Source organism: Orycteropus afer, unplaced genomic scaffold (genome assembly GCF_000298275.1).
Source record: "Orycteropus afer afer isolate SDZICR_OR568_19922 unplaced genomic scaffold, OryAfe1.0 scaffold00012, whole genome shotgun sequence".
NCBI lineage: Eukaryota > Metazoa > Chordata > Mammalia > Tubulidentata > Orycteropodidae > Orycteropus > Orycteropus afer.
Genome location: NW_006921599.1, coordinates 21,499,814 through 21,507,683, shown reverse-complemented (window position 1 = coordinate 21,507,683; position 7,870 = coordinate 21,499,814).

The following is a 7,870-nucleotide window of genomic DNA, read 5'->3' as shown; positions in this document are numbered from 1 at the left end:
AAATTTTGGTCAATGACATGAGACAAAGTATATGTGAACTGCTGTATGAAAAGTGAATTTACTCTGTAAATCTTCACCTAAATCAAAATAAAAATTAAAAAAAAAAAAGAATAAAGGAAAGCTATGTTAAATGCTATAACATACAATTTTGCAACAATAGTGAAAACAAGCAAAAAATACACTGAGTGGTTACATATGTATACTATATGGTATGGGAAAGCATATGGGAATACATGCATGCATATATAGATATGTTGTTGTTGTTATTAGGCAACTTCGAGTTGGCTGTAACTCATAGTGACTCTATGTGCATCAGAACAAAATAGTGCCCAGTTGCCCACCATCTTCACAGTTCTTGCTATACTTGAGCCCATCTCTGCAGCCACTATATCAACCTGTCTGACTGAGGGTCTTCCTCTCTTTCACTGACTCTCCACTTGACTAAGCATGATATCCTTCTCCAAGGATATCAAGAAGCTTCTCCAGCATCTTTTCTGACATGACCACTGTAGGTGAGACGAAGACTGGACATTCTTGTTTCCAACAAGCATTCTGGCTGCACTTCTTCCAGGACAGATTTGTTCATTCTTCTGGCAAGTCCATGGTACCTTCGGTATTCTTTGCCAACACCACAACTCAAAAGCATCAACTCTTCTTCAGTCTTCCGCATTCAGTGTCCAGCTTTCACGTGCATATGAGGCTACTGAAAATACCATGACTAGGGTAGGGTGTACCTTAGTCCTCAAAGTGACATATGTGCTCTTAAACACATGAAAGAGGAAGATTGCAGCAGCTTTGCCCAGTGCAATACAACATCTGATTTCTTGACTGCTGCTTTCATGGGTGTTGATTGTGGATCCAAGTAATAAGAAATCTTTGACAACTTCAATCCTTTCTCCATTTATCGTGATGTTGCTTACTGGCCCAGTCATGAGGATTTTTGTTTTCTTTATGTTGAGGTGTAATCCATACTGCACGATGTAGTCTTTAATCTTCATCAGTAAGTGCTTCAAGTCATCTTCACTTTCAGCAAGTAAGGTTGTATCATCTGCATATCACAGGTTGTTAATGAGTCTTCCTCCAATCCTGATGGTACATTCTTCCTCATACAGTCCAGCTTTTCAAATTATTTTTTCAGCATACAAATTGAATAAGTATGGTGAAAGGATATAACCCTGATGACACCCTTCCCGACTTTAAAATATGCAGTATTACCTTGTTCTGTTTGAACGACGGCCTCCTAGCCTATGTACAGGTTCCTCATGACCACAATTAAGTGTTCTGGAATCCCCATTCTTCTCAATGTTATCCATAATTTGTTATCATCCACACAGTCAAATGTTTTTGCATGTTGTTGTTGTTTGGTTCCATCAAGTCAGCCCTGACTCCTAGTGACCCTATGTACAACAGAACGAAATACTGCCCAGTCCTGTGCCAGCCTCACAATCCTTGCTATACCTGAACTCATCTTTTCAACCACTGTGTCAACCAATCTTGTTGAGGGCCTTCCTCTTTTTCGTTGACCCCTCACTTTACCAAGTATGATATCCTTCTCCAGGGAATGGTTTCTTCTGAAAACAAGACCAAAGTAGGTCAGAGGAAGTCTGGCCATTCTTGCTTCCAACAAGCATTCTAGCAGCACTTCCTTCCAGGACAAATTTGTTAGTTTTATGCAGTCCATGATACTTTGAATATTCTTTGCCAACACCACAACTCAAAAGCATCAACTCTTCTTCCGTCTTCTTTATTCATGTTCCAGCTTTCACACCCATATGAGGCAACTGAAAATACCATGGCTTGGGTTAGGTGCACCTTAGTCTTCAGAGAGACATCTTTGCTCTTCAACCCTTTAAAGAGGTCTTTTGCAGCAGATTTGCCAAGGGCAACATGTCATCTGATTTCTTGACTGCTGCTTCCATTGGTGTTCATTGTGGAACCAAGTAATATGAAATCTTTGACAATTTCAATCTTCTTTCCATTCATCATGATGCTGCTTATTGGTCCAGTTGTGAGGGTTTTCATTTTTTTTTATGTTGAGGTGTAATCCATGCTGCAGACTATAGTCTTTAATCTTCATCAATAATTGCTTCAAGTCATCCTCACCTTCAGCAAGCAAAGTTATGTCATCTGCATGTTGCAGGTTGTTAATGAGTCTTTCTACAATCGTGGTGCAGCTTCTTGGATTATTCGCTCAGCATACAAGTTGAATAAGTATGGTGAAGGGATACAACACTGACACACTCCTTTCCTGATTTTAAACCATGCAGTATCCCCTTGGTCTGTTCAAATAACAGCCTCTTGGTCTATATACAGGTTCATCATGAGCACAATTAAGTGTTCTGGAATTCCCATTCTTCTCAATGTTATCCATAATTTGTTGTGATCCACACAATCAAATGGTTTTTATAGTCAATAAAACACAAGTCAACACCTTTCTGATAGTCTTTCCTTACAGCAAAGATCCATCTGACATCAACAATGATATCCCTTGTTCCACATCCTCTTCTGAATTCAGTTTGTATTTCTGGAAATTCTCCATCAATATAGCGCTGCAACCATTTTTGAATTATCTTCAGCAGGATTTTACTTGCATTTACTTGATATTAATGATACTGTTTGATAATTTCCACATTCTGTGGGATCACCTTTCTTTGGAATGGGTATAAATAAGAATGTCTTTCAGTCAGTTGACCAGGTAGCTCTCTTCCAAATTTCTTGGCATAGACAAGTGAGCGCCTCTAGCACAGCACACATTTGTTGAAACATCTCAATTAGTATACTGTCAATTCCTGGAGCCTTGTTTCTTGCCAATTCTTTCAGTGCAGTTTTGACTTCTTCCTTCAGTATCATTGGTTCTTCATCATATGCCACCTCCTGAAATGGATGAACATCAACCAATTCTTTTTGGTAGAGTGACTACGTGTATTCTTTCCATCTTCTTTTGATGTCCCTGAATCATTCAATATTTTGCCCATAGAATCTTTCATATTGCAACTCAAGGCTTGAATTTTTTCTTTAGTTGTTTCATCTTGAGGAGTGCTGAGCATGTTCTTCCCTTTTTGTTTTCTAACTCCAGATCTTTGCACATTTCATTATAGTAAGTGACTGTGTCTTCTCGAGCTGCTCTTTGAAATCTTCTCTTCAGCTCTCTTATCTTCTCATTTCATCCATTTGCTTTAGCTGCTCTCTGTTCAAGGACAAATTTCAGAGTCTCTTCTGACATCTATTTTGGTCTTTTCTTCCTTTCCTGTCTTTTTAATGACCTTTTGCTTTCTTCATGGATAATGTTCTTCATGTCATCCCACAATTCCTCTGGTTTTCAGTCATTAGTGTTCAATGTATAAAATCTATTCTTTAGATGGTCTCTAAAGGGATATAATCAAGGTCATATTTTGGCTCTCATGGACTTGTTTTAATTGTCTTCAGCTTCAACTTGAACTTGCATATGAGCAGTTGGTGGTCTGTTCCACAGTCAGTTCCTGGCCTTGTTTTGGCTGAAGATACTGAGCTTCTCCATCGCCTCTTGCCATAGATGTAGTCGATGTGATTCCTGTGTACTCCATCTGGCAAAGTCCACATATATAGCTGCCATTTATGTCATTGAAAAAAGGTATCAACAATGAATAAATTATTGCTCTTGCAAAATTCTATTATGCAATTACCAGCATCATTTCTATCACCAAGGCCGTATTTTCCAACTACTGGTGATTCTTATTTGTTTCCAACTTTTGCATTCCAATCACCAGTAATAATCAACACATCTTGATTGCATGTTTGGTCAATTTCAGACTGCAAGAGTTGGTAAAAATCTTCAACTTCCTCATCTTTGGCTTTGGTGGCTGGTGTGTAAATGTGAATAATAGTAGTATTAACTGGTCTTCCTTGTAGACATATGGATATTATCTTATCACTGACAGTATTGTATTTCAGGATAGATTTTAAAACATTCTTTGTGACGACAAATGCCACGCCATTCCTCTTCAATTTGTCCCTCCCAGCATAGTAGATTATATGATTGTCTGACTCAAAATGACAAAAAACAGTCCATTTCAGCTCACTAATGCCTAGGATATCAATCTTTATGTGTTCAATTTCATTTTTGATAACTTCTAATTTGCCTAGATTCATACTTCATACATACCATGTTCCAATTATTAGTTGATGTTTGCAGCTGTTTCTTCCCATTTTGAGTCAGGCCACATCAGCAAATGGAGGTCCCAAAAGCTTTACTCTATCCACATCATTAAGGTCAACTCTACTCTGAGGAGACAGCTCTCCCCCAGTTGCATTTTGAGTGCCTTCTGACCTGAGGGGCTCATCTTCCAGCACTATGTCAGATAATGTTTCAGGGCTATTCATAATGTTTTCCAGTAATATATCAGGCAGTGTTTCACTGCTATCCATAAGGTTTTCACTGGCCAATTCTTTGAAAAGTGGGCGGCCTCTTCCTTCTTCCCAGTCTGTCTTAGTCTGGAAGCTCCACTGAAACCTGTCCACCATGGGTAACCCTGCTGGCATTTGAAACACCAGTGGCATAGCCTCCAACCTCACAGCAACACGTAAGCCACCACAGAATGACAAACTGGCCCCTTCCTTCTTCTGAGACTGTCTTAGTCTGGATGCTAAAACTGGTCTACTACTACTATGCGTGACTCTACCGGTGTTTGAAATACTGGTGGCATAGCCTACAGCCTCACAGCAACATACAAGCCACCACAGTGTGACAAACTAACAGACGAGTGGTGGGCATATAGGTATAGTTGTGGGGGAATGAATATACATGTTTGAATGTGTTGCTAATACATTCATATAAAGCATATAGGGGGTACAGGTATGGATATTTCCTAGACGTACCCAAACACCTCATGGGATTGATTTACTGGATTTGAAGGCTCAGGACCATACCCTCATGGGACAACTAGGTCAACTGGCATAACTTATATCTTTTTTTTTTTTTTAAGTCTATTTGGGTGAAGATTTACAGAGCAAATTCACTTTCCATACAGCAGTTCACATATATTTTGTCTCATGTCATTGACCACAGTTTACCACAATGCAACAGCTCCCCTCCACATCCTCCCCACAGTTACCTCTTCCCAGTGTCCATCCCTCCATACACTCCTGCCCCCTGAGCTGTCTCCCTGTGCGTAATCAGCCCTTCTTTCTCCCATGATTGTTCTCCCCAAGGAATGTATCTACTTGAGGTAAATATTTAACTCATATGCCTGTATTTTGTTTGGCTGAAAACCACAGGTGTGGGCATAACTTAGATCTTAAAGATAATGTTCTATGTCCTGGTTTGGTGAGTAGCACATGGGGTCTTAAAATATTGTGAGTGGCCATCTAAGATACAACTATTGGTCTCTTCTCATATGAAGCAAAAGAGAGTGAAAGAAACCAAAGATTCACTAAAGGAATTAGTCCACAGAACTAACAGCCCATGAAAACCACAAACCTGAGACCAGAAGAACCACTACTGATCACTCTGACCAGGATCACAATAGAAGGTCCCAGTTACAATGGGAGAAAAATGTAGAACAAAACTAGTTATAAAAAAGATCAAGCCTACCGGACTGATAGACTGGACTATAAAATGGACAATAACCTCTTGAGGAATGTGCTCGTTTAATCCATCAACTATATGAGACTAAATGGTCAACATTTACATAAAAGCAAAGATAAGGAGGTGGGGGGGCAGAGAAACTGGTTGGGTGGAAAGGGGACAGGCAGGGTGGATATGATTAGAATGCTGACATATTATGAGGATTTTAACCAACATGATAGAACAATTTTGTGTATAAATTGCTGAATGAGACTAACTTGCTGCATAAACTTTCACCAAAAAAAAATAAAATATTCAGAAAAGAATTTAAGGAAATGATTAGGAGTTTGTGCAAAGATATATCCATTAGAACATCATTTACAAAGTAAAAGTTTAAGAAAAGACAAAACTAATGTCCAGTAAGCAAATCTAAAACTCAATTGCCACTGAGTATAGAACTGCTCCATAGGGTTTCCAAGGCTCTAATCTTTATAGACAGGTGCTCTGATAGTGTAGTAGTTAAGGCATTTGGCTGCTAAATGAAAGGTCAGTAGTTCAAACTCACTAGCCACTCCATGGAAGAAAGATGAGCCAGTTTGCTTCTGTAAAGATGCCTTGGAAATCCAAAAGGGGTCAAGTATGTGTCGGAATTAACTCGAAGACAACAAGTAATCTTTACAGATGCAGACTGCCAAATCTTTCTCCTGTGGAAAGCTGGTGACTTCAAACTACCTAACTTTTAGTTGTTATGTCTGTTTAGGGCCACACTGACCCAGCCACAACACCTAGTACTGTGCCAGGCACATTATGGCTTCTCCATAAATATACGTGAAAGAAACAAGTGATTAAGTGTATGTTTGGATTCTAACGTGATTTACTTATTTTCATTTATTCAAAAAACGTTTACTGACCAGCACAGCTAACTTCTTGTTGGCATCGTGCCAGGTACCAAGGATTCAGACTTGATCACACTCTAATTTAGAAGGCAGTCAAGTAAACAGGCAATTCTAAGACAGAATATTATACAGTGGAGCAAAGAACGATGTGGAACACCTGGGCAGATGTGACAACAGGGTACATTTTAATTAAAGTAGTATTCTCTGTTGGGTAACTGATAATTTTATAGTGCCTTTTTAACACAGCTGGATCCAATTGAATGAGGGGATACGAACCAAAATGATTTTATGCATACACACACATATATGTATATGTAAAAGACATTTACTTCAAACTCAGTTAAGACAAGTTTTCATTACCCTAAAGAGCCCTGGTGGTGCAGTGGTGAAAACACTTGGCTGCCCCGCAAAAGATCAGCAGTTGAAGCTGACCAGCCACAGTCTGTCAGACAAAAGACCTGGCAGTCTGCTCCCATAAAGATTTACAGCCTTGGAAATCTTATGGGACAGTTCCACTGTATCCTATAGGGCCCTTATGAGTTAGAATCAACTCAATAGCAACAGGTTTTTTGTTTCTTTGCTTGCTTCCTCAGTATGGATCCCATCACAACATTTAAAAAAAAAAAATCCTCCCAACTGGACCAATAATCAACATCACAATAAATGGAGAAAAGACTGACATTGTCTAGAATTTCATTTTACTTGGATCCACAATCAAAGCCTATAGAAGCAACTGTCAAGAAATCAAATGATGTATTACATTGGGCAAACCTACTGCAAAAAAACCTCCTTAAAGTGCTTAAGAGCAAAGATGTCACTTTGAAGACTAAGGTGCACCTGATCTAAGCCACGGTATTTGCAATAGCCTCATATGAGAGCTGGACAATGAATAAGGAAGACTGAGGAAGAATTGATGCATTTACATTATGGTGCTGGCAAAGAATATTGAATGTACCATGGACTGCTAGAAGAAAGAACAACTCTGTCTTACAAGAAGTACAGCCAGAATTCTCCTTAAAAGCGAGAATGGCCATACTTCTGCTCTCATATTTTGTTCATGTTGTCACAAGGGACCAGTACCTGGTGAAGAATGCTAGGTAGAGGGTCGGAGAAAAATGGGAAGACCTTCAATAAGATGGATTGACATGGTGGCTATGACAGGGACTCATGCATGGCAATGATTCTACGGATGGCACAGGACTGGGCAACATTTCATTCTGTTGTGCATAGGGTTGCGATGCATAAAAACCAACTCAAAAGGACTTTACAACAATAACCATAATTTGAGAGTTTAAGGCTTGTGCCCATAACATGAGTTCTATCAGGTTGTTGTTAATAATAGAATTATCTGGCCACGAGTATATAACACAGATTAAGATATTGAGACAAATGGAGTGTCTGAAGCATATTTTAAAACTATTGCCTTCACAAA